General features: G+C 45.0%; 1 long non-coding RNA gene across 1 annotated transcript; it reads right to left on the bottom strand.

The window, feature by feature from the left end:
- On the bottom strand, nucleotides 1-25,487 carry LOC137340338 (uncharacterized). Its single transcript, XR_010966791.1, has 3 exons — nucleotides 25,436-25,487; nucleotides 3,279-3,408; nucleotides 1-876 (listed from the first exon to the last, which is right to left on the bottom strand). It is a non-coding gene; the product is annotated as an uncharacterized lncRNA (long non-coding RNA).
- Between the last annotated feature and the right edge of the window lie 21 nt (nucleotides 25,488-25,508).

Raw genomic sequence — 25,508 nt, forward strand, 5'->3', positions numbered from 1 at the left:
TAAGTCAAATTCCATTTTTATTATGTGGTATTCTGCAATTTTTACCAGTACTTTGACAATCAAATTACATAGCTCTGTTCATTGTTCTTTTACATATGTATATAATTTTTATACCTTTCTATTTTTTAAAGCTGAGCATATACAACAAGATGGTGTAACAGTTGGGGTTGGTACCTGGGAGCTGAATTTCCATGGGAGTCCTACCAATCTCCTTCTGAAACTTCAGCAGCAGATCGATGGAACCTTTGGACAAATGGTGTAAATGCCTGAAACGGACATTTATGTCATTTCTCCAGGAGTTCCGCAGATCTGTTAAGGCAGGAAAACTCCCACAGAAATTCAGAGCCCTGATATTTAGCAGTACTGAGATGGATGGTTGAGGTTTAGCAATATTGGGGAGATGGTCCTGGGTTTTGGTAGCACTGGGGGGATGGTCTTTGACTTTAGCAGCGCTGGAATTTCTGTGGCAGTTCTCCTGGCAAAGTACTGGTAAAAATTGCTGAGTTGTCATAAAGCCGCGTATCCTACAATTCACCATGAGCAACATCATGGGAGACCTGCTAGTCTATCATTTACATATTTTTTATAGTACATCAGAGCACGTAGCTGTCACACTGCAGGTATCACACTTTGTTGCAGATACAAAACAATCTTAAAATGCTGCATGCTTCTCAGCTGAAGCCTGAAATTGACAAGCACATTCTAATTTGCAAAGTTCCTTGACTATTTAGCTGAACAGATGGAAAAACCAAGATGCTGGGCCCATAATTTCTCAACCAGCACTCCCTGTAAGAGATGCTCCTCACTGGGAATCAGCCCTCGCCTGTCACACGCCAGACTTCAAAGGGTCTCACTTTGTTACAGATGCAAAACATTCTTGAAATAAAAAAGAAATACAGTCATTAACCTAGAGGCTGAAACTTAAAAACAGTTAAAACTGTTGTCAGATTGACGTCGGGGAGGGAGAAATTCAACTTGCGCTATGTACTGGTGGGAAATGGGCAGTGCAATCCAAACACTTTCCCGATGACATCAACGAGAAGAGATGGATGTGCTGGGTTTGGCTGCATGTGGTGGGGGAGGAGTCGTGTCTTCTGGCATCACTGAGGAGGGGGAAGCCCGTGGTTGGTGGAAATGTGGTGTTACAGGAAGTGAGCATTACACAACAGCAAGTATGTGCAGATACAAGACTTTTAGGGGGGAATTTGGGGGGTTTAAATCGGTAAAAATGTGAAACCCGATACCAACCCGCCACGAACGCGCCTACTTCCGGTTTAACAGCGACTGGTTTGGGGGCGTCAAAGTAACCAGCTCTGGAGAGGTGGATCAGTAATTCTAATATTTAAATGAGGCTCCTTTCCAGAGATTCTGGCAGAGATTTGAAATCAAGGCCTCCTGCACATAAATGCATACGGCAGGTGACGGATGGATTATTTGCCAGGGTTGGGAGGTATGTAAACTTCCCTTGTGATGACAATAGCCAGAATGAGTGGGCACACAGATTCACGTCTCTGGCTGGCTTCCCACAGGTATAGGGTGCCATCTGTTGCACACATGTAGCAATCCGAGCACCACCAGATCAACCAGATGCATTCATCAACCGCAAGGGATTTCATTCCATCAATGTTCAGCTGATGTGCAACCACAAGAAAAAGATTCATGCAGGTCTGCGCCAGATTCCCTAGGAGCTGTCATGATGCTTTCATACTGTGGCAGTCCAACATCCCTGACCTGTTCATACCTGGAACTACCATTAAGGGGTAGCAGCTAGGTGACAAAGGATACCCCTTTCAAACCTGGCAGAAGACCCTCTGAGGAACCCCACCAATGAACCCCAAGAGCGCTTCAACGCCAGCCATATGACAATCAGATGTGCCATCGGCACGCTCAAGATGCGCTTCAGGTGCCTGGGCAGGTCTGGAGACACCCTTCAGTACTCACTAGCGAGGGTCTCTAGGATAATTGTGGTGTGCTGCGTTCTACACAACACAGCGTAGCAGCGAGGACTAGAAGTGGAGGAGGAACAAGCCGCTCAGCACTCTTCGTCTAATGAGGAATTTATTTGGAGAAGAGGAGGAGTAAGAGGAGGAAGACGAAGATGGGGGACCCAATGCCAGGCCAGCTGCTCACATTGCTGCTCGGGATGCCAGGGATGCCCTAATAGCTCGAAGGCTCAGTTAGTCACTCAGACTGGACCAAAGTAACTATTACATCCACCCCACTGACACAAAGCAGTCCTGTAAGCAGCCACCCATTGCACATGCACCAGTTGGTCTCAGTCAATTCATGTCTTCACATTCATCACCAAGCAACTGAAAACCTGAGTTGCCACTTGGCAGGCAAGAATGGTGAACATGAGAAAGTGGTGCAAGTTAATACATTTTATGTGAATAATTAACTTAATAACATTTTCATAAACACCCATGTGCATACCCTCGGTGAACTACAAAGCTTTTTTCCTTTCCCTACCATTCCTACGTGGCTTCAGCAGCGGTAGAAGCAGGCTGCTCTGATCCCTGCTTTGACTGCTGAGATGCTCGTAGCTGATGACCTCTGAGATTTGGAACCCGTGAGAGCCCCGCCAAAGACTGCTCCACCTGCACCTAAGCAGGGGCAGACTGGGACATTGGGAGAGGAAGCAGCATGTCGGGTACTGGTTGAGATGGGGGACAATAGGTGAGACGTGAGAACGATGTGAGTGGACTTCCCACTTCCATGTCCCCTTTCGCCATCATCCCTCTCCTGGGTCAACCTGCACATCACTCCTACCTATATGCGGGAGAGCAGCTTTGTGCAGATCAGTGATACGTTGTAATGCCAGGGATAAGATATCTTGTCATCCTGTTTAAGGCAGCAGGCATGTTGGCATCCATAGATTGCATGGCTGTGGTCAGGGCCTACATGGACTGATTTGATTGCCGTGATTGAAGTTCCACGGAGGAGGCCACTCTATTCATGGAAGACATCCTCACAATGGCCTGCACCATCAATCCACAAATGCTTGAGCTGGACTCCTCCATTCTCTGTGCTATTGTGGACAGTGTGCCTGGCATGACTGCCAGTACCTTGCACATTTGCTGCTGACCCTCTATCTTTCTCCTTTTAATTAATGGCCCCTGGGCTTCAGCATCTCTGTCCAACTGAGCAGAGCTTGGAAAGGACTGCGCCCTCTGACACAGACTCTCCATAGCTGTCCGTACCACCACTCTCTGCTCATGCTCACTTGTGAGCTGTGATTCACCAGGAAAGATCCCACCTAGCTCTCTAACAGGACCCACCAAAGAGCTTGTATCTGCGCTGGTGTCTGGTAAGCATGTATCCTGTGATGGTGCACCCTCAGAAGGAATCAGCTCTTCTGAGGGAACGTTGTCTGGAAGGGGCACGGGCTGCTGTTCTTCACGTGATGGCCTGGAGGTTAGAAGAGACGGATATGATTTAACAACGGGAATGTAAAAATGTTTAAATTCAGCATGATTAAGGTGATCATATTTCACTTGTTGCTGAAATCAAGTCAACATGACTGAGTCTTGTATGAGATGTGGGTCGGACATATTTAATGCTGTCACGCTGCAGCAGCGAAGTCCCAGTCTCTCCATCTCCATTGGTCTGAGACAATATGATAGGCTGCTTATCTCCATGACCTCCTCCTCTGCAGATGTCAACTGCACAATCTGTGATGGACCACCTCTGGTCCTCTCCCTCTCCCTTGTATTTTGGGCTCTCTTCTCCTGCAAGGGGAAATGATAGGCCTATGAGTGTCTGTAAAGGGTGTGTTCATCCGATGAATGCAGTGCATTCAGTGAAGGTGACGGTCAGGCAGATGCATCACGAGTGCCACTGGCATGCATTTGAGGATGTGTGTTTAGAATCGGGTGAGCTAACTGAAGTGGCATCATATTGGATGAGGATTGGGATGAGTGGCAGTGGTGAATAGAGAAAAGGGGAGGAAAAGAAGTGCATAGAAAGGGAATGGTGGGTGCTGCTAAAACTTAAGTGGCTGTGAGGAATGATGTGATGGAGTACGCTTGACAAGACAGAGTTGGGGGGGGGGGGGGAATGAACTCCAGGATATAGGTGAATCTGCAACTGCGCTCACCTTTCCTGACCTAGTTAGGTCTTTAAACCGCTTCCTGCAATGGATCCAGGTATGAGGCACGATACTCCTACTGCTGACCTCCTCAGCCATCTCTAACCATGCCTTCTTGGTCACAGCAGCAGGTTTCTTCTGGTCATTGCTTGGGAAGTGTACCTCCTTCCTGGTCCTTACTGCGCCCAGCAGTATATCAAGTGACGCCTCATTGAAGCAGGGCGCAGCCTTTGACCGTCCTCACTCCATCTTTGGATTTTTCACTCTCTCTTGAATGCTCCCAACTCCTCCAAATTCCATCTTTGCATTGGCCCTTTAAATAGTCGAGGTAAAATCCCATCATGCGGGTGCATATGACGCCTGCTCACGTGCATTGGAGACACGAAACCCAGAAGTAAAATGATGAGGTATCCGTGTTGAAATCAGACATTCCCACACATCCCACAAATGTTCTGCCTTTTTACTCCCACCCCGCGCAGATCCCGCCTCTGCGTTATTATCGGGCCCTTAATGTACAATAGATAGATGTTAACTTTGCTGAGACTTTGTTAGAAGTCTATCTTTTTTTAACAAGAGTTATCCACTGGGACTGATTATTTATTGTGAATTATTATGATGTTGATTTAGTCTGAACAGCGTTAATGACTATGGTTTCAATAGTGTGCAACAAATTTGTTTACAATTGCATAGAAATTGCTTGGGGCCATCTGCCATGGATCAAGCTGATGCTGTTTCATTCAGCCATGAAATAACTGGATGCTGTTTTACATGAAACTCAAAAGGTAGATTCTGAAGAATTGTGATCTCCAATAGCTTAAACTGTTTCATTTTGTGATGCCTCTAGTTTACAAGATGCAAATAATCTTATTTTATAAATAAATTTAAAACTGAGAGAACAATCTGCTGCTACAATATGCTTTAGAATGTGTTTGCCCGAAACATCATGGATAACAGCTTTGTAGCCAAATGAAAACTGTTAATTATGTAAAAGAGTCTCTAGGGTAATTTTCTGAGCTTGCATCACCAGCAGGGAGCTTCAACCACCAACTACACATATTGGGAAATTGTGGGTACAATGGCCATGGTTTTCTGTCCACAATCAATGGGAAATCATGGGTAGTGGGCCCACAATTTGTGGGTGAGGTTCCCCGATGATAGTGTGAACTCAGAAAATCAGCCCATCTTTTTTGCATATTTCAGGAACCATGCTTGGATTTAGATATACAGTAAATCCAAATTTATACATCACCATTTATGTGTGAATTAGTTGGCTCTAAAATTGTTTACGAAGTAGCAACATCCAAAATTGCCTACATCTATAATGACTTCAAACACTAACCAATCACTCGAAGAAATACAAAATTATGTAAACACTTATCATTAATAAAGATTATTACACAGTTGAGCCAAAAACAAAATGTGCTTTTTTAACCCAAATAAAGAAGTGATATTAAAACATATGAATTATTATTATCCTTGCTATAGTTCTATTTTTCTCTTTTTAAAATTCTTAGGATAATTTTACAGAAATACATTCTAGGTACGAATTTGTACACCTGGTATGGAGCTTCATGCACGGGAGCACATATCGAAAATTTGGGCATGGAGACCAGCAAGCTCCGTGGGATTTTCTGTGCATTAATTTTATCCTTATGCTCCTATTTATTTGTCAAAAAACGTACAGCTGATTTTGTCTGTTGCATTATATATGTAGCCTGGAAATTCCTGTTCCCTGCTTATGCAAATTGAGGGCAAGCAGTTTTCATCACTCTGCTCACATAGATGTTTGATCTTAATACTCAGGATTTCTGTAATTTGTCTATTCCTCCACAGAAACAACTGGTGCAACAAGCCTGGCAGCAGATCGCTGACAGGGTGAATGCTGTAAGGAACACCCAAAAGATTTGAATCAAACTACATAAAAAAATTACAGTCTGAAAGGGAGCTACTCAGTTAAGGCTACTAAATAGCTTTCTATGCCACATCTCAGAACTACTTCTGTTTGCAGGATGAAATAAATAGGAGCAGAACCAAACTAGAGGAAGGCCAGAGATTGCAGATATTTTAATCACATCAGCACCAGCCAAATAACATAAACCTCACTTACCTCAATTACCTGTTGCATGAACTGTAATCCCTTTAACTTACCAACGAGCCATCTTTCAAACCCCACCACTAACAAGCTGACCAACTAGTTCTCCAGGCATCATTCCTCACCCTCACTGAGCAAAAAGCCTATCTTCCATGCTCCACTAAGTGCAATGCCCGCACCCCCCCCACAATGTCCATCTCCTGCAACCCTCCCCACCACTGAGTTCAATGTCTATCTCTGCCCACCCCCCCCACTAAGTAGAGAATCCATCTCCCATAATCCGTCCTCCCACTGAGCCCAAAGAATATCTTGCCGACTCCCAGTTTAGACCAACACCAACAATTACATTGATATAGCACCTTTATCGTAGAAAGATGTCCCAACACGCTTCGCAGAAGCGCAATCACACAAAAATGGAGACCGAGCCAAAGAAGGGGACATTAGGAGGGGTGACTAAAAGCTTGGTCAAAGAGGTGGGATTTAAGGTGAATCTTAAAAGAGGAGAAGGAGGCAGAGAGACTTGGGGAGGGAATTTCAGAGGATTGTGGCTGGAGGCACGTTCGCCAACGGTGGAGCATAAGGAATAGGGGATGCAGAAGAGGCCAGAGGAATGCAGAGTTCCTGGAGGGTTGTATGGCTGTAGAAGATTCCAGAGGTAGGGAGAGATGAGGCCATGAAGGAATTTGAACACGAGGATGAGAATTTTAAATTGGAGATATTAGGGGAGTGGGAGCTAATATAGGCCAGTGAACGCCGGGGTGATTGGTGAGTGGGATTTGGTGTGGGATAGGAAACTAGTAGCAGAGTTTTGGATGTGCTGAAGTTTATGGAGGGTGGAAGACGCAAGGAGACTATGAACACACAAAAATGATGGACAGGAAAGGAATCTTGAGGTCTATCTAACCTGTCCCATGTAGTTGTGATGCGTTATGCATAACGATTCACACACTCCCCACCCACCCGGAACCATGTAATTCCCTAGAAGAGGTGAACAACCAGATAAAAACTCAGGCCAATTAGGGAAAAAAAATCTGGAAAATTCCTCTCTGATCCCTTTAGGCGATCAAAACTAGTCCAGGAGATCACATTGACCCTGATTTATATTACAGGATACCTACTTCTTGTACGAGGTGATCTCCATCCCAGCCAGAAACAGGTCCAACTCTCTCTTGAACAAATACAGCGAATCAGCGTTCACTGCATGAGACAGCAACCTGTTCCACAGGTCCACTATTCTCTTGGAAAAGACGAACCGCCTAATATCCAACCTAATTCTACCCTTACATAACTTGTAAGTATAACCCCTGGTCCTCCCTAACCTGTCCAGTTGAAATAATTGGTCCACATAAACACAATCTAGTCCCTTCATTATTTTATAAACCTCAATCAAATTGCCCGAGTCTACGCTTTTCTAAAGAATACAGACCCAGCTCTTCTAGCCTATCTGGACAACTAAGGTGTTTTGGATTAGGAATTAATCTTGTTTACCTTCTCTGCACCCTTTCCAGAGCCTCAATATCCTCCACCATGTGAAGGGACCAAAGCAGTATTCTAAATGAGGCCTGACCAAGGTTTTTTGAAAGGACAAATGGTATGATTTGTTTTTTAGTGAATTGTCCTGTGCGTACAACCTAAAACCCTGTTTGCTTTAGCTATAGCTTCATGGCATTGGTCAAGAATCTTTAGAGAGTGATCCATTAAAACACCCAGATCTTTTTCTTTCACCACTGGACTCCCCACTAAGCATCATGTCCAGCTGCCATCCCCACTAAGCAGCATTTACAGATTCCACCACCCACAGACCATCCCCTCCCCCACCACTTATGGCAGGGTACAATTACAGTGCGAGAAGATTGTGTAGGCAGTTTCCATGATAAATGTGAACATAGAAATTTATAATGAAAATATAAAAATAAGGACAGCATAAAATGGGGACTGAATTACACCTGTGTGCCCTGGTTCAATTACCCCCCTCCCCTCCCGCGTTAGTTCCACTTCATCTGAAGATTATACTTGGTCTTGACTCCCCGTGTGTATTGCCACGGGAATTCGACTGGTATTTCTTAAATTTGAATAAACAGGTTAGATTGCCAAACTACCTTTGCTGGCCAATGTAAGCAGTGATGTAACGTCTAGTCAAGTCAGCTATTTGGCCACTATTGTTTTTTGGAGCAGATAATTCAGTGCAATGCTAGAGTACCATATTTATGGTTCTATTTTTAATGGATGGTACTTTGAGTTGGGAAATGAGTTGTTGAACCAAATAAAATGGATATCAATATCATGTTAATGTTATTACAGAAATTGCAATGTTTACCTACATTATACATAGGCTGTCTTGCCAGTTAGAGTACATTGTACCGAAGCCAATATTCAAATGTAGGTTACTGGTAATATAATAAGCAAGTCAAACAACTAGGTACAAATCAAATATGGGAGGGAATGCTGTACAATCTGTTGTGGATTTGCAGCTTTTCCTCTTTTATTGTGAAACAGAGAAAAATACTACAGTAATTTCATTTTATAGGTGATTTATCACTGTCATTGATTGTAAGTGGTTTATAGATATATCTATCACTGATTGTAGGTGATATATATATTGTTGTTGATGGTAGGTGATTTATATGTCTTACTGATTGCACTATGAACTGGAAGTGGTACTATCATCATAATGTTCCATATGGATATATTCTGTACATATGTGCAGTGATCTGAGACAGGGAGGGGTTATTTTTGATATTTTTTAAAAATTGTCTAAATATCATCTGAACGAATTGGCTAAAGTAATAACGTAGGCGCAGAGCGTCCAAATGTATCCCAGCTTAAACAGTATATCATGTGGCTCCAACTAGGGCATTAGGGTACACAGTTCTGTTTTAAACTAAATTATTCAGGGTCTTGTATATATTTTAGAGTGTAAAATGGCAGTTATCATTGGCTGTTACTGTTACTACCCTTAGCTACTGTTTTATTCACCTTTTAATTACTGAAATCATAGCCTTTGTTCTTCCTAGTATTTATTGTTTCAAGAGCTGAGGAAAGGTGTATGCCCCTGATTTCCTGAGTCGTGGTCCCTGCGAACGCCACATCCCATTTGAAGTGCCGGGTCACTAAATCACCCCTTGTAGTTTGACCTATGGAAGCCAGTGTGGCTTTGCTGGTTTTAATGATCTTAAATGAAATGATTTGACAGTCTCAACCCAATTCCTACTGGACATGGATCCAACATACAAAATTACCCAGTTTAGCACTAGCTGCTTCTAAATTGCTGCACAGATATTGAAATGAAACTTTGGGGGGGGGGATTTTAACTCCTCCCTGCCCGGTGGAAACTAGGTAGGAGGGCAGTTAAAAGGGAGTGGGAAACTTACCCACTGGCCTCTTGATCCTGCCAACTGCAATTTTAAGGAACAGTTTAAATATGCTGATTGGGCTCTGATGACGTCACTGAGGCCCGACTGCAATCTTATCCCCAGGCCTGCAATGGGGAAGCCCCGGTGGTTTCCCCGCTAGGCCAAACTTATCGGGAAGTGGATCCAGGGCCAGTAATGGCTCAGCGAGGTAAGTGATGTAGGGATACTCTGTTAAGGTGAGCTTAAAGCACATGGAAGATTTCCTCTGCGGATTATGAAGGAAATTTTATGAAACAGAGCCATAAGCAAATATCCAGAATTTGGGCATGCATGATTTTCCATCCATTAAAATTTAAATTTGCTTGTCTGTATTCCCAATACGTGCTCCCGGTTGATGAAGCTCCGTGCTGGGAGTGTGACTTTGTAAAATTTCCCTTGTGTGCAATGAAATGATAAATATATTCTTTAAAAATGGATTTATGCATTTGTTACACATTGTACATGGAGAAATGTTCCCCTTTTATGGCAAGATGAGAAGAAAGCTTGGCCCTATTGCTGGCTGTGCCACATTTGACCTATGTTGATACTAGTAACAAAAGAGGAGAAGTGTTTCATTCCATAGTACTGATGTATCTTGTGTTGATCAGTACAAAAACAAATAACCAAAGAAAAGTCCTTTTTTAAAAAATGCTTCCAGAAGGTTGAAGTCCAGAAAGTTGGGACAGCTTTGTTCAACATCCAATTCCATGCACTCCCATTTTTGTTAACAGTCTCTTGTGTGGAACTTTGTCGAATGCCTTCTGGAAGTCCATATAAATAACATCCATAGACACTCCCTTATCTATCATGTTAGTTACCTCCTCAAAAAACTCAACTAGGTTCGTTAGATATGACTTACCCTTTACAAATCCATGCTGGCTCTCTCTGATCAGCTCATATTTGTCCAAATGAGACTGAAAAGATTAAATTAATTTGTATCTTTCCTTCTTCACCAAATATTGCTGGCACCATACTTAGTGTTACTAAAAGGTTTTGTTTAAATAAACATGTTTAAATTCCAGACTTTATCCAGAATGTCCCTCTAAACCTTAATAATGGCACAGTCCTTCCAGAAGTTGCCATGCTTTTTGCTGTTTCTTTTGAGTTTTCTCCCAGAAATTTTTAAAAATGCAGATGTTCTAACCACTTATATTTCAAAATGCATAAGAACTTAAACAGTACTAAAATTTCAAAGTACAAAGTTTCACTTGTCATATATGTAACATGTTATATTTGTTAAACAAACAACCACTTGAATATATAATAATGTATATTGATTTCCTGTGAGAGATACTGTTACATTTGTAGGTTTTACTTGATATTTTTCTCATGCTCAGTGTCAAGCGCCAGTCCTGCAAGCAAGCCCTCTCTCCCTTCAAACCAAAGTATGATCTTACATGCACCATTTCTGGTATTGTAGCATTACTTAGGGGTTAGAATCATAGAATGGTTACAGCTCAGGAGACCATTCGGCCCATGCCGGCTCTTTGTAAGAGCAATCCCCCGCTCAGTCCCATTCCCCCGCTCTTTCACCGTAACCCTGCAAATTTTTTCCCTTCATGTATTTATCCAATTCCTTTTTGAAAGCCACGATTGAATCTGTTTCCATCACCCTTTCAGGCAGCACATTCCAGTTGACTAGAAATGCTTGTTACTGCATTTAGCTTACTGGATATGACACAAACCCTGTTGAGATCTCCTAGACTTTGGAAAGCAGTAGAATACTCTTTCAGAGCAAGGTTTAGGCTATAATCTACAGAGTACATCTATTAAAAATAGCAGATAGGCAGTAGCAATAGACAATACAGAAGATTACAGTAGTTTACAGAACTTTACCTACATCTCCTCAAAAATAACATGACCCTTAACTAATTCTCTCAGTAATATTCAACCTAAATCTGCATCAATAACAGAACTTACACATGGGGCTTTGTCAAACCCAGGGAGTCTCTAGTTTCTACCTGAATGGTCACAGAAGAACTGATCCACAGGAACAAGACTGTCTGAAATAAATGGAGCTGGAAATCCACAGCACTTCCGCATATTTCCACATAATATAAACGGGAGTGTGCTGCAAAGGACTGGAAATTAGTCCAGGATCCCAACATACTGGACTCGGTCTAACAGAGGATTTTCGGTGATGGCCTATTGGCGAAAGGATTGATCTGGGGCTAGGGATTTCCTATGCTGGAAGTACCTGCATTTCTGTCCCTCATAGCGACCCAGCATAGGGTCAGTGGAAGTACCAGTCACACCATGCTACTAATCAGTGCACTGCACCTCATACTTCCATAGGAAACAGTGGGTGCAAAAAGCTTTATTACTATTATGATGAGTGGTGTATTTTCCATTCGACTTTAGATATATTGGCCCTGAAGTTCCGCAGGGTTCTTCGGATCAGCCGTAACATCGGTGTAAGATTGGTGGAACACTCAGAGAAACAGCCCCAGCCGTTTACGCCGTTTCTCTGGATGTTCCACCGATCATCTGCCAAAATTGCGGCAGTAGATTGAGAAAACTCCCCGCCGTAAATTCCAGGCACTGATGTGTATTCTTTATGCACCGTATGTATGAATGTAAATTCTGTAAATTATAATTTTTAGTTATACTGTAAAAACATTGGTATGCTGAGGCCATCTAGTGGCCATTATTTATAGTGGAATTTATTTTTCCTGCAAGTTATGAGTTTCTGATCAGTTACACAGCAATAAATGCATTCACTTACATGCAAATGGCAGAGCTGCAATTTTAGATGCTCAGTTACATAATTTATTGCAGACGGTAAGTTACGATACCCAATCAGAATCGAACTATTGACTACCTGAATGAGGCACATTGCATATACTCACATTCATGAATGAAATTTGACAAACTTTGCATCATACACTGCTGATGGTGAGGTAAATGCACAAAATAGAATCCAGAAGGAGAAGTTGCTGACTACATTTCTCAGAGTCTGAATTACCTGTTTTAGTTAAATAATTGATAAAAAATACCACAACACTACCTATGCCAGAAGGACAAACTTAACCATGGACCGTAATTGTGGGGAAAAAAGTTAATAAGATGTCTTAAAATGCCATAAGGACCTCAAAATGGTGGCAAGAACAGGCTCCAGTGTGTCTAGCTTCTGGAAGGTGGCTTTTGTATTTGACTTACCTGGCAGGGGAGAGTCTGTGATCCAGAAGGCGGATCTCCCAGGGTGAGCAGAAACAGCTATAACCTGTTTGTAGCTTTATTGACGTAGAGGTGGATCTCAACGCTGGCCAGGGACAGGTCCAACACCTTTTTCCAGTACGGTGAAAACGTTTTTTTCTTCGCGGCGGACATGGCGACCAAAGCTTCCTGAGCACTTGGGAATGGGATGCGCAACACCATCATGCTGACCGCAAGAACGGGTGAAGGGCCCTCGCCGTGGCAGCAGGACGTCTTTGTGAGGAAGATTCTGCTGGGAGCCTGTGGATTCAAGGCAGTGAACATCATCTTTCTGCAGGACTTCCCAAGGAGCGGATACTTCGACATGACCTTCAGGAACATCGCAGGATGCCTAAAGATTCTCCAGGCCTTCAAGGAGAAGGAGAAGGAAGCACCATTGTCACTTCTCACTGTGAAGCCGCTCTTCGCGCTCCCGCTGGAGAAGAAACGGATGCTGACAGTCCCCATATTTAACCCGCACGTGCCCGTCATGGATGTGCTGATGTTCCTCAAGAGCTACGTGGACAGGGCAGATTGGAGCACTGACATCACGGACATGCAAGGGATCTGGACCAGCAAGAGGAGCATCAAGGCGATGCTGAGGATGGATGATGAGAGAAACATCATCCACCTCCCGTCAAGTTTCGCGATTTGGACGAGTCGTGGGTACTCGGTGTACCAGGGGCAGCCCAGAGTGTGTCGATCCTTCGGCAAACCTGGGCACGAGGCAGCCTCCTGCAAGGCGGTGATCCACCGGAACTGCAGGAAGGAGGGGCACCAGGCACTGGACTGTCAGGAAGCCAAGTGCTGCAACCTGTGGGGAGAGGCTGGTCACCTGTACAAGACCTGCCCAAACCGCAGGCACAGCTATGAGTGGGCAGCGGGAGGCGAGGCAACGCAGAAGAGAGCAGCAGTCGTAGCTGCCCCAAAGGAGGACAGACCCCTCCCCGAGCACGGACCCTCCCCAAACGGGGGACAGGCCTCCTTCCTCAACCCAGAAGTTCCTGCACACCACACAAATGCAGAATCTGGACCAAGGGTTCAAAATGGACGGTAACGTAGAACCTGGACTGACGCAATTGTAAGACCTTAATGGATGTCCTTTTGTATTTTTAAAAATGGATTTAAAAATTGCATCCATAAACGTGCGTAGTATTAAATCGACTACGCGATGTGCTGCGACCCTGAACTACCTGTCCAGGGTCAAGAGGGACCTGCTGTTCTTGCAGGAGTGCGGGATCCCTCAGCACCTCAGCAACTGCCAGCAGTGGTCATGCATGCGGACCTGGGGCAGTCAATCTGGTCGGGAGGCAACGATAGTCGTTCCTGGGGCCTGCGGATTCTTCTGAGAGGAGGCCAATTTACCATCACCGAGGTTAAGGAGGTGGTGGGGAGCCGCCTGCTCATAGTAGACGTTCTTTACAAGAACAACCCGCTCCGACTGATCAATGTGTACGCCCCAACCCTCAGGAGCGAGCGACTGGAAGTCTTCCAGCATCTCCCGAAGCTGCTGGCGACCTCCAGGCCGGTCATTCTCGCTGGAGACTTCAACTGCATCACCGAAGCAGCTGGATGATCCGGCAGGGCCGACAGAATACTGGACACCACGTCCAAACTCCCGATAGAAGCGGTGACAGATGCAAAGCTTCACGGCGTCTTCAACAACCCTGCAGACGGATGGCCGCAGAGATACACCTGGTCCAGGCCAGACAGGTCCGTCCGTTTCAGGACAGACTTCCTACGTGTCCCCAGTGCTCAAGGTCAGATTCACCAATGTCCAGCCGGTGCTCTTCTCTGACCACTGCCTTGTAATGGCCTATGGTCAATCGCAGGAGGACCAGAAGGTGGGCAGGGGGATGTGGAAGCTGAACGTGAGATTGCTGACCCCAGAGAACATAGAGGAATTAAAGAGGGATTACACAGCTTGGAGAACCGTGAAACCCCTCTTCAATTCCACGATGCACTGGTGGGAAGCGATCAAGGCCAACATCAAGAGGTTCTTCATCCTCAAAGATATTCAGAAGGCAAGAGAAAGACAGAGGAAAGTGTCACAGCTCCAGAAAAGCATGCAGGATCTTCTCCAGCTACAGTCGATGGGGGTCGATGTCGGGGAGGAACTCCGAGAGGTGAAGGGCCAGCAAGCCTCGCTCTTCACCTCCGAGGCCTCAAAGATCATCTTCCGGTCCAGAGTCCACTCTGTGGAGCAGGGCGAGAAGTGCTCATGCTTCTTCTTCCAGAAGCTTCACAGAGAGACCTCTGTAATCTGCAGCCTGAAGGAGGAAGACGGCTCGGTAACATCTTCGCTGGCAGACATACTGAGGATCAGTAAATCCTTTTATGCCGGGCTGTACGATGCGAAGCCCACAGACAGCACGGCCTCCCAGTTCTTCCTGACCTCTATCACGGAGGTCTTAGAGGACAGCAAGTGGGAGAGCATGGATTGGCCACTGACTTTGGACGAGCTGACAAAGGCCGTCCGGTCCTTTGAGAAGAGTAGAACTCCCGGAAGCGACAGCCGAATTGTACTCGGCTCTGTGGGACCGGATAGGCCCAGACCTACTGGAAGTGTAGGGGAGTATGCTTCTGGCAGGCAGCATGACAGAGTCCATGAGGAAAGACATCATCACCCTCATCTACAAGCATAAGGGGGAGAGGGAAGAAATCAGAAATTGGCGACCCGTTTCCTTGGTAAATGTTGACTACAAGATTCTGTCTAAGGCCATCGCCAACAGTCTCAAGTCTGCTCTGGAGCGGGTGATCCACCCGAATCAGACCTGTACTTTACCCGGCAGGAAGATCTCTGATAGTCTTGCGCTGCCCAGGGATACGATCACCTCCATGCAGGACAGAGGGTTGAACACCTGCCTCACCAGCCTGGACCAGGAGAAGGCCTTTGACAGAATATCCCACACGTACATGATGGACGTGCTCTTCAAAATGGGGTTTGGGGAGGGAATCCGCGATTGGATCTGACTGCTCTACGCGGACATCCGTAGTGCAGTCCTAATCAACGGGTGGGAGTCAGACACCTTTCCAATCAGATATGAAGTCAGGCAGGTCTGTCCTCTCTCCATGGTCTTGTTCGTATGTTGTATCGAGCTGTTTGCCGCGTCCATCAGAAAGGACGCAGGTATCGGGGGTGACGATCCCAGGCAGTGGAGGCTCTCGGGTTAAGGCCTCCCTGTACATGGACGACGTCACTGTCTTTTGCTCCGATCAGCAGTCAGTCCACACACTGATGGGCATCTGCGCCTGTTTCAAGCTGGCCTCGGGGGCCAGAGTGAACTGAAGTAAGAGTGAGGCCATGTTCTTTGGCAGGTGGGAGGCCCGATCCCTTGTCCCCTTCACTATCAGGTCTGTCTAACTGAAGGTGCTGGCGACCTGGTTCGGGGGACCCCAAGCCTGCTCCAAAATCTAGGAGGAGTGAATCGCCAAGGCCAAACAGAAGCTTAGTATGTGGGTGGGGCGCTCCCTCTCCATAACTGGCAGGTGTGAGGTACTCGAGGTGTTGCTCTACATGGCCAGGGTCTGGCCCATTCCCCACAACTCCACCATCACAGTCACCCGAGCTATCTTCCACTTTGTCTGGAGGTCCACAGGGTCACCACGTACAAGCCCCCAGTCAAAGGGGGGGAAGAGTGTCCCCAAAGCAGCTCTGATGCTGATGGCCACCTTTGTGTGTGGCTGCCTCAGGATATGGGTAGAGCTCCATTATGCAAACACTAAGTGTCACTACGTGCTGAGTTTCTACCTGTCCAACACAACGAGAAGACTGGGTCTGGCCACGCTGGCCGAGTAGACGCAGGATGTCCCGTCCAACTGGACCGTACCCCACCACCTGTCCCAGGTGGACAAGTTCCTGAGGAAGAACCCCATCGACCACAAGGCCGTGGTCAACATGGAACGCCCTGAGAGTCCTGCAAGGAAAGGAGAGGGTGGATCCGATCGGGCAGTTCCCCAACCAGACAGTTGATGCCATTTGGCAGAACGTCTCGTTGCAGGAACTGACCAACAGGCACCAGGATGTGGCCTGGATGGTGGTGAGAAGAGCTCTCCCAGTGCAGTCCTTCCAACACTTACGGAAACTCAGCGCCATCACAAGCTGCCCTCGCGGCTGCGGCGGGGAGACCGTTATCCACCTCCCGATGGGCTGCCCCTTCACACCGAGGGTGTGGTGAGAGATGCGTTGGTATCTGTCCCGGTTCATCCCCAACAGTTTGGTAGCACAGGATGCCGTACTCTACGGGCTGTTCCCCGGGATGCACATCGAGACAGACATCACCTGCGGCTGGAAGACCATCAACTCGGTGAAGGAGGTCCTTTGGTCCACCTGAAACCTACTGGTCTTCCAGCTGAAGGAGCTGTCCACGACCGAGTGTTGCAGTCTGGCACACTCCAAGGTCCAGGAGTATGTGCTGAGGGATGCAGTGAGGCGAGGTGCGACCTACGCAAAGGCTCTATGGGGAAAGGCCATCATGTAAGGCCATCCCACCTTGTATTGTACAGCATGTATTAGAAAACATGTACTGTGTTTTAAATTGTAATAATGAGATCATCGTGTATAAGATCTGCACTGTATTGCCTTGAACTGCTTTGCTTGAAATTGTGTCTTTTTACTTGAATTGTGTGTAAACTGTATGTATCTTTAAATTTAATGAAATAAAGTATATTTTGAAATATAAAAAAAGGTTTGTTTCAAAGCATCAAGATCTAAAACACACTAGGGCCAAAAAAACTGAGGTCCTCCCAGCGCATTCCCTCTGTAGCCCTGGCACGGGTATGCCAGAATCATAGAATCATAGAAAGGTTACAGCACGGAAGGAGGCCATTCGGCCCATTGAGTCCATGCAAGAGCAGTCCAGCTAGTCCCACTCCCCTGCCCTTTCCCCGTAGCCTTGCAAATTTTTTCCTTTCAAGTACATATCCAGTTCCCTTTTGCAGGCCATAATTGAATCTGCCTCCACCACCCCCTCAGGCAGTGCATTTCAGATCCTAACCACTCGCTGTGCAAAAAAGTTTTTCCTCATGTCACCTTTGGTTCTTTTGCCAATCTCCTTAAATCTACGTCCTCTAGTTCTTGAACCTTCCGCCAATGGGAACAGTTTCTATCTACTCTGTCTGAACCCTTCATGATTTTGAACACCTCTATCAAATCTCCTCTCAACCGTCTCTGTTCCAAGGAGAACAACCCCAGCTTCTCCAGTCTATCCTCGTAACTAAAGCCCCTCATCCCTGGAATCATTGTAGTAAATCTGGGCCAGAGGGCCAGACATTATGTCAGGACTCAATAGACCAGGTCCTGACCTTGTGTAGGGAATTCTACAGGGCCTCTTAAGGGATGGAGTCTCCCTTCCACTCCTTACTAGGCCAGTGGCGCAGAAGGGAGTGGAGCCAGGGCAGGACTCCCACGTTTCAGGACTCCCATCAGCTGGGTGCATCATGTTAGCTCCATATTGGTGCAATCTATTCTACTCCCAATTCCTTCTCCTTATTCCATTTTTTTTCTTTTTAAATTTTATCTAAATCCATCCTAATGGAGTATCAAGACATATGAGTGAAAGCTTCCCTAATGGCTGAGTGGATAAATGCATTGCCGAATGTGTAACTGAGCCATAAGTTCACCCAGTGAGTTAGCTGACCTTGATTGAAGTAGAGGTAGGATTGCTACAATTAGTCTAAACACTCCGAGATTAGGGAGGTGGTAACATCAACTAGAGTTACCATTCTAGTAATGGTACCCATTATCCACTAGCAGTGGAATGAAAAATCAGTAATTGGCTACTGCTGTCCTCTGAGATAATTTTAGATTTTCGCCGACTTGAATTGTTTAGCTGTTTTATCTTCTAGGTTTCCTTTTAGCAGTCATAGTGAGGTTTTGACTCAGCTATTTGATAAACAATGTAGAGTTTTATTTTTGCTGTAGTTTGTGGAATAGTGTGGGGTTTTTTTTGGAATGCAATGGAAGTAGACTGTGTAGCTGGAAAAAAATATAAAGGATGGGTTTGCACCAGGCACAGTTACAGTGCAGCCAATTAAAGCAAGCTGATGTGAATGACTGCTCAGAGGTTCCCTTGTTTACGAGTGTAGATTGTCACCAGTAATGGTTACTGCACTTTTGGCACCAGTATTGTGAAATTCTTGCCACAGAAATACAGCAAGACAACAACATTAGTCCCCAAATATTTTAATAATGATACAGATGTTTCTATACCTCAATGGATTAAGAAGTTATTTGTGAATAAACTTAAAAGTTCAAAATTTAAACTACTTTCAAGTTTCCTATTTTGGCACTCATTCCTACAGTGTGTCAAAGTCTACATTACAAAGAACAGAAACTCCAAACTGTACGGACAACAGATCAGGTTCTATATACAGATGCAGATTATGAGTCTACAGTGATCTTTCTGATTTAGCTATATTTGGAATGTTAAAATGCAGACTTCATTTATTTGCAATTCATGTCAGAGCAAGAGTATAAGAGGGCATAGGGTTGTGAAGGACAGATGTCAGGCAGTATGTATTTACATGGAAGGGTGGTTGAGGCCAAGGCACTGGACTCATTTGAGAACTAGCTAAATAGCTAGATGTTGATGGCAAGGTGGTTGGGTTGATATTCTCAAAGAATGAGATTAAACTGACTGAAGGGTTTTTTCATTCCAATCTATCTTGAGAGTTCAATATTCTTTAAATTTTAATACTACTGGAATGATCATGATGGATCATATTCTGACACCATGTTGCCTTTGGTGTTTAGTCGGATTGTGGCATGGACCCCTCCCCCCAAAAAAGATTTTTTTTTGCTTAATGTTATTTTAAGATGACAAGAGGGCCACAAGGGTAGCTAGAATTATCATCTGAGGGGCCCTTGACCCCACATAAACTGGTGGGATCAATAGAGTAGGTCGCTGTGTGTGCTGGAATCACTGGCCTGCAGCTTTTCAAGGTCATGTAGCCAATAAGGAACAGCTTATATGTGCTGTGAGCCTTCCAAAATGGCTTGTGCACTGATCAGGTTAATTAGTATGTTGCTTAGAGCATGAGTTAACAATGCCAAAATGACTGGTTCAATCCCTGTAGAGTCCAATTGAGTTGGCATTTGGCTTAGCTGGCTAAATCATATGTCGTGTAGACGCAATACAAATTCCAGCAGGGCTTTATCAAGGCTGGTTATTGCAGAGTTTCTGTGTTGCTTACTCAAATGTTGGTGCTGCAACTAGTTTTTGTTTAGGAAGACAAAATAGCGAGTTTGAGAGAATCTATGATTGAGATAGTCATGTATGGACTACGAAAGATACGATGGGGTATTTAATCAGTCTCTGGTGGTAGGGCAAACAGAGCACTAGTGAAACAGAAACCTGATTGTCTTTTCCATTGAAGTCAACACAAGGTGGGTCCTAGATGCGCCCCCATTGTGGTATGTTAATCAGGTAAGAATTCAATAGAAAAGAAAATATGGCAGAGAGCAGGGTACAGCAAGCAATTATGAAGGCAAATGGTAGTTGGCCTTTATTGCAAGGGGGTTGGAATAAAAGAGTAAGGAAGTCTTGCTGCAATTGTACAGGGCTTTGGTGAGATCACACCTGGAGTGTTGTGTACAGTTTTGTCTCCTTATCTAAGGAAGGATAATTGCCTTAGAAGCAGTGGAACAAAGGTTCACTAGATTGAATCCTGGGATGAGAGGGTTGTCCTATGAGGCGAGATTGAGTAGAATGGGCCTATATGCTCTGGAGTTTAGAAGAATGAGAGGTGATCTCATTGAAACATATAAAATTCTGAGAGCGCTTGACAGGGTAGATGCTGAGGTTGTTTCCCTTGTCTGGAGAGTCTATAACCAGGGGGCATAGCCTCAGGATAAGGGGTCGGCCATTTAGGACCGAGATGAGGAGAAATTTCTTCACTCAGGGGGTTGTGATTTGGAATTCTCTACCCTAGAGGGATTTTTTTTTTTTTATTCGTTCATGGGATGTGGGCGTCGCTGGCATTTATTGCCCATCTCTAATTACCCTTGAGAAGGTGGTGCTGAGCCGCCCTCTTGAACCGCTGCAGTCCGTGTGGTGAAGGTTCTCCCACAATGCTGTTGGGGAGTTCCAGGATTTTGACCCAGCGACAATGAAAGAACGGTGATATATTTCCAAGTCGGGATGGTGTGTGACATGGAGGGGAACGTGCAGGTGGTGGTGTTCCCATGTGCCTGCTGCTCTTGTCCTTCTAGGTGGTAGAGGTCATGGGTTTGGGAGGTGCTTTCGAAGAAGCCTTGGCGAGTTGCTGCAGTGCATCCTGTGGATGGTGCACACTGCAGCCACGGTGCACCGGTGGTGAAGGGAGTGAATGTTTAGGGTGGTGGATGGGGTGCCAATCAAGCGGGCATTGTGGATGCTGAGTATATTTAAGATTTAGATCAATAGATTTTTGGATTCTAAGGGAATCAAGGGATATGGGGATAGTACGGGAAAGTGGAGATGAGATCAGCCATGATCTTATTGAATGGCTGAACAGGCTCGAGGGGCCGCCTGGCCTACTGCTGCTCCTGTTCCTATTTCTTATGAAACAGACAGCCAATTAACTATCACCTGTTTTGTGTTACCGCCCAAGATGAATTTATATCCCATTGGCCTTTTCTGATTCCAATTTTTTTTTTTATGTTCTTAACTCGAGATGAATTCTGAGGAGTGGGAGTAGTGTTAGGATCTACTGTTGCATTTGCTTGCTGGATTAATGTCTGGTGAATATTGGCACTTTGGCTTGTCTTTCATTTGCAAACACTTCTGTTTTATCCACCTGGGTCCAGAAGGATGGTCACTTGGGTGAGGTATTAAAGGGCACCTGACATCTATGAAGCTGCACCACAGAAACATTCAGAAGGGGAGAAAATTGGGAGGGAACAAAATGCAATTTATTTTCATGCATGTCATTCTGAATAATAAAAAGAGCTTGAATAAGGAAAGGATATATTAGAAATGGATTTCTGTATACAGAAATGGTTGGAAGGCAGAAAGCAAAGAGTAGGGGTAAAAGGAAGATGTGGTGAGTGGTGTGTGTTAGGGATGCTCTTATTTTCTATATGTATATAAATGGTCTGCACTTTAGGATTTGAGGAGTCAATATTGATATTTACTGATGACACTAAATTCATAGAAACTTACAGCATAGAAAGAGGCTATTTCATCCATCATGCCTGTGCCAGCTCTTTTGAAAGAACTATCCAATTAGTCCTACTCTCCAGCTCTTTCCCCATTACCCTGCAATTTTTTCCTTTTCAAGTATTTATCCAACTCCCTTTTGAAAGTTACTAATGAATCTGCTTCCACCACATGAAAAAAAAAAGTCCTCATCTCCCCCATTTCTTTTGCTATTATCTTAAATGTGTGTCCTCTGGTTACCGACCCTTCTGCCAGTGGAAACAGTTTCTCCCTGTCTACTCTATCTAAATTGGGGGAAGGTACGGCAAATTGTGATGAGGATCGTGAAAGACTGCAGAAAGGCATAGTGGACTAGTGGATTGGGTAGATATGTAGGAGATGCTGATGATGTGAAGGAATATATTTTGGAATGAAGAATAAGGAAAAGGATATATTATAAAAGTTAAGTTTTTAAAATGGTGTAGAGGAGCAGAGGACACTGACTGGCATTTCTAACTTTTTTTTCAGGTCTTCAGGAAATTCAGTTTTCCTTTAACCTTTACAAAAAATGTCAAAAGCAAGCTTCTGCCCTGCTTTATATCAAAAAAGGCCACTTGACCTATTGTTCCTTCCACCACCCATACATGATTACCCCAAACTCGCTATACCATCTTCCTAAATAAATACTAGTTACAGCACCAAAGCTGGAGAAGCAGACATCACTGAAGCTGGAGGAGCAGACACCACTGATACTCTGCAATAGCCAGTTCCTTTTGCAGGAAGTAATTCAAAGTGGGCCAAATTTTGATCATCATTGTGAAAAAGTACAACAGCAACAATAACTCGCAATCCAAGGGCAGACTCTAGAAATGACCGTGTGGGAACTGAAGAAGCCTTTGCTACAAATGTGCTAGCTGCATTAAGAGGTAGGACTGGAACCATGCAAGGGCAGTAACACTGAGGTGGACCATAGAGAATAGGCAGTGGAGAGGATGGTGCAACTGACAGTGCTAAATGCTATAGAGAGATAAAGGATAATGTGTCATGATTGCAGTCAGAGGATATTGCTAGTGATTTTGACCAACATGCTTTGGGCTGGGCAAAAGCAGACAAAGAATTTGAACAGACTATAAAACACAGCTATTAGGCAATTACACATTCAAGGAACTAGTATAAAAGGGGGAAAGTCAGAAATTGAGCAATTGTTATAGGGATGGGCAGTTTAAAGGTGAGCTTTTCAAGGAGGAGGTAACTTTGAAAGGAAGAGGAACAGTGCCTGAACAGAGAGCCATTGACAGTGTCAGTGAGCATTGGAAAGACAGTTGGGTGATCAGAAGTTGGGTCTGGAGCAGATCAAAGGAGCAGGAGGTGGGTTTTGTAGACGAGGTGAACTTGGAGAGAGTTGGATAGGAGATAAATAGAAGGGGTAGTATACTTGAGGGACTGAGAAATGGTGGTCAGCAGGGGGGGGGAAAGGTGGCAGTTGAGGCAACTGCATGGATGATCTCAAATATTGAGGCAAGAAAATCTGTAAACTCCTTGTACTTGGTGTTAGGTCCCAGGGTGGAAGGGGTGAGGGAAAGGGTTTATCTAGAGAGATTTGTCCTTGTCCTCCAGGATGATCTTGGACTAATAGGAGAATTTGACTGTGGCGAGTAAAGTATGATAATGCTTGGTATGGACCAGCCAAATCTGATGGTGAATGACAAGGCCAGTTGTATGCCAGGTACATTCAAGTCCCCGACCCTCAGACTTGAGTGTCGAGGTGGGAGCTGTACTGATGAACAACAAGGGTTGGAGATTGAGAGAGACTTGGTGGGGATGAGGGCATCGAAGGTAGAATTCTTCAGAGGTCCAGGCCACTTTTCTAGCTTGGGGTCCACAAATACATCTGTAGAGGTCACTAAACTTCCACTCACTCAAACAAACTAGCTGATACTATGCCAAATTCTTTTCCAGCCTGTGGACCCAGAATTACCTCAGCCTATCTCCTGCTGAAACCCTCCAGACTCCATTATTCCAATACTCCCACTTTCCAGCATTTGGTCCGTAGCCTTGTAGGTCATGGCACTTCAAGGGCATACCCAAGTACTTTTTAAATGTAATGAGGGTTTCTGCCTCTACCACCCTTTCAGGTAGTGAGTTCTAGACCCCTACCACCCTCAGTGAAAAAAATTTTCCTCAGCTCCCCTCTAATCCTTCTACTGATTACTTTAAATCTATGCTCCCTGGTTATTGACCTTTCTGCTAAGGTCCACATACAACTCAAGTCCACATACAACTCAAGTCCACATACAACTCGGATTACGCTGAGAGACTCTGCCGCCGTACCTCTCGCACACTCCGCAACCATCCTGTTTGTTTTTTTGTTGAATGTGTATTCGGGGGTTCTGCAGGTGACACCTCTCTGTCTGAACACGGTGATTGCCTTGGCAACGGGCAGTTGCAGGGGCATTCTGTAAACACCATGTATTGTTCTATATGTATAAATGCGTAGGCTTCGAGGAGCTCCTGAACATTTACCTGAGGAAGGAGGAAGCCTCCGAAAGCTTGTGAATTTAAAATAAAATTGCTGGACTATAACTTGGTGTTGTAAAATTGTTTACAATTGTCAACCCCAGTCCATCACCGGCATCTCTACATCATTTCTGCTAAGGGAAATAGATCTAGGCCCCTCAAGATTTTATACACTTCAATTAAATCACCCTTCAGCCACCTCTGTTCCAAAGAAAAAAACCCCAGCCTATCCAATCTTTCCTCATAGCTAAAAGTCTCCAGTCCTGGCAACATCCTCATAAATCTCCTCTGTACCCTCTCTAGTACAATCACATCTTTCCTGTAATGTGGTGACCAGAATTGTACACAATACTCAAGCTGTGGACTAACTAGTGTTTTATACAGTTCTAGCATAACCTCCCCGCTTTTAGATTCTATGCCTCAGCTAATAAAGGAAAGTATCCTGTATCCTGCACTGCCGACCTACATTGGCTCCCTGTCTAGTAATGGCTTGATTTTAAAATTCTCATCCATGTGTTCAAATCCCTCCATGGCCCCGCCCCACCCCTTCCCTCCCTATCTCTATAACCTCCTCCAGCCCTACATCCCTCTGAGAACTCTGCATTCCTCCAACTCTGGACTCTTGTGCATCCCCCCACATCCTTCACCCTACATTGAAGGCAGTGCCTAAGGTCTGGAATTCCCTCCCTAAACCTCTCTCCTCCTTTAAGACACTCCTAAAAACACACCTCTTTGACCTAGCTTTTGGTCACCTGTTCTAATGACTCCTTCTTTGGCTCCGTGTCAATTTTTGTCTGATTAGGCTCCTATGAAAGCATCTTGGGACGTTTCACTAAATGCCAGCTGTAGAGGGAGAGTCCCCACCCCTGGCCGTCACTTGCCTTGTAAGGGGCCAACAGAAGTCCTGCTCCATAAAAGGCAAAGAGGAAACTCTCGGAAACAGCACGGCGAACCCGGTGGATTTTCATCCCTTTTGTTCTTAGAACTGACAACTCTGCAGACCTGCATAAGTAGACCAACAAAAACCAAGCACCTGAGTTGATCTTCCAATATTCCAGCCGTGCACGACCCCTCCCCCTCCCCCTCCCCCTCTCCCTCCCCCTCTC

This window comes from Heptranchias perlo, chromosome 1, assembly GCF_035084215.1.
Source record: "Heptranchias perlo isolate sHepPer1 chromosome 1, sHepPer1.hap1, whole genome shotgun sequence".
Taxonomy (NCBI): domain Eukaryota; kingdom Metazoa; phylum Chordata; class Chondrichthyes; order Hexanchiformes; family Hexanchidae; genus Heptranchias; species Heptranchias perlo.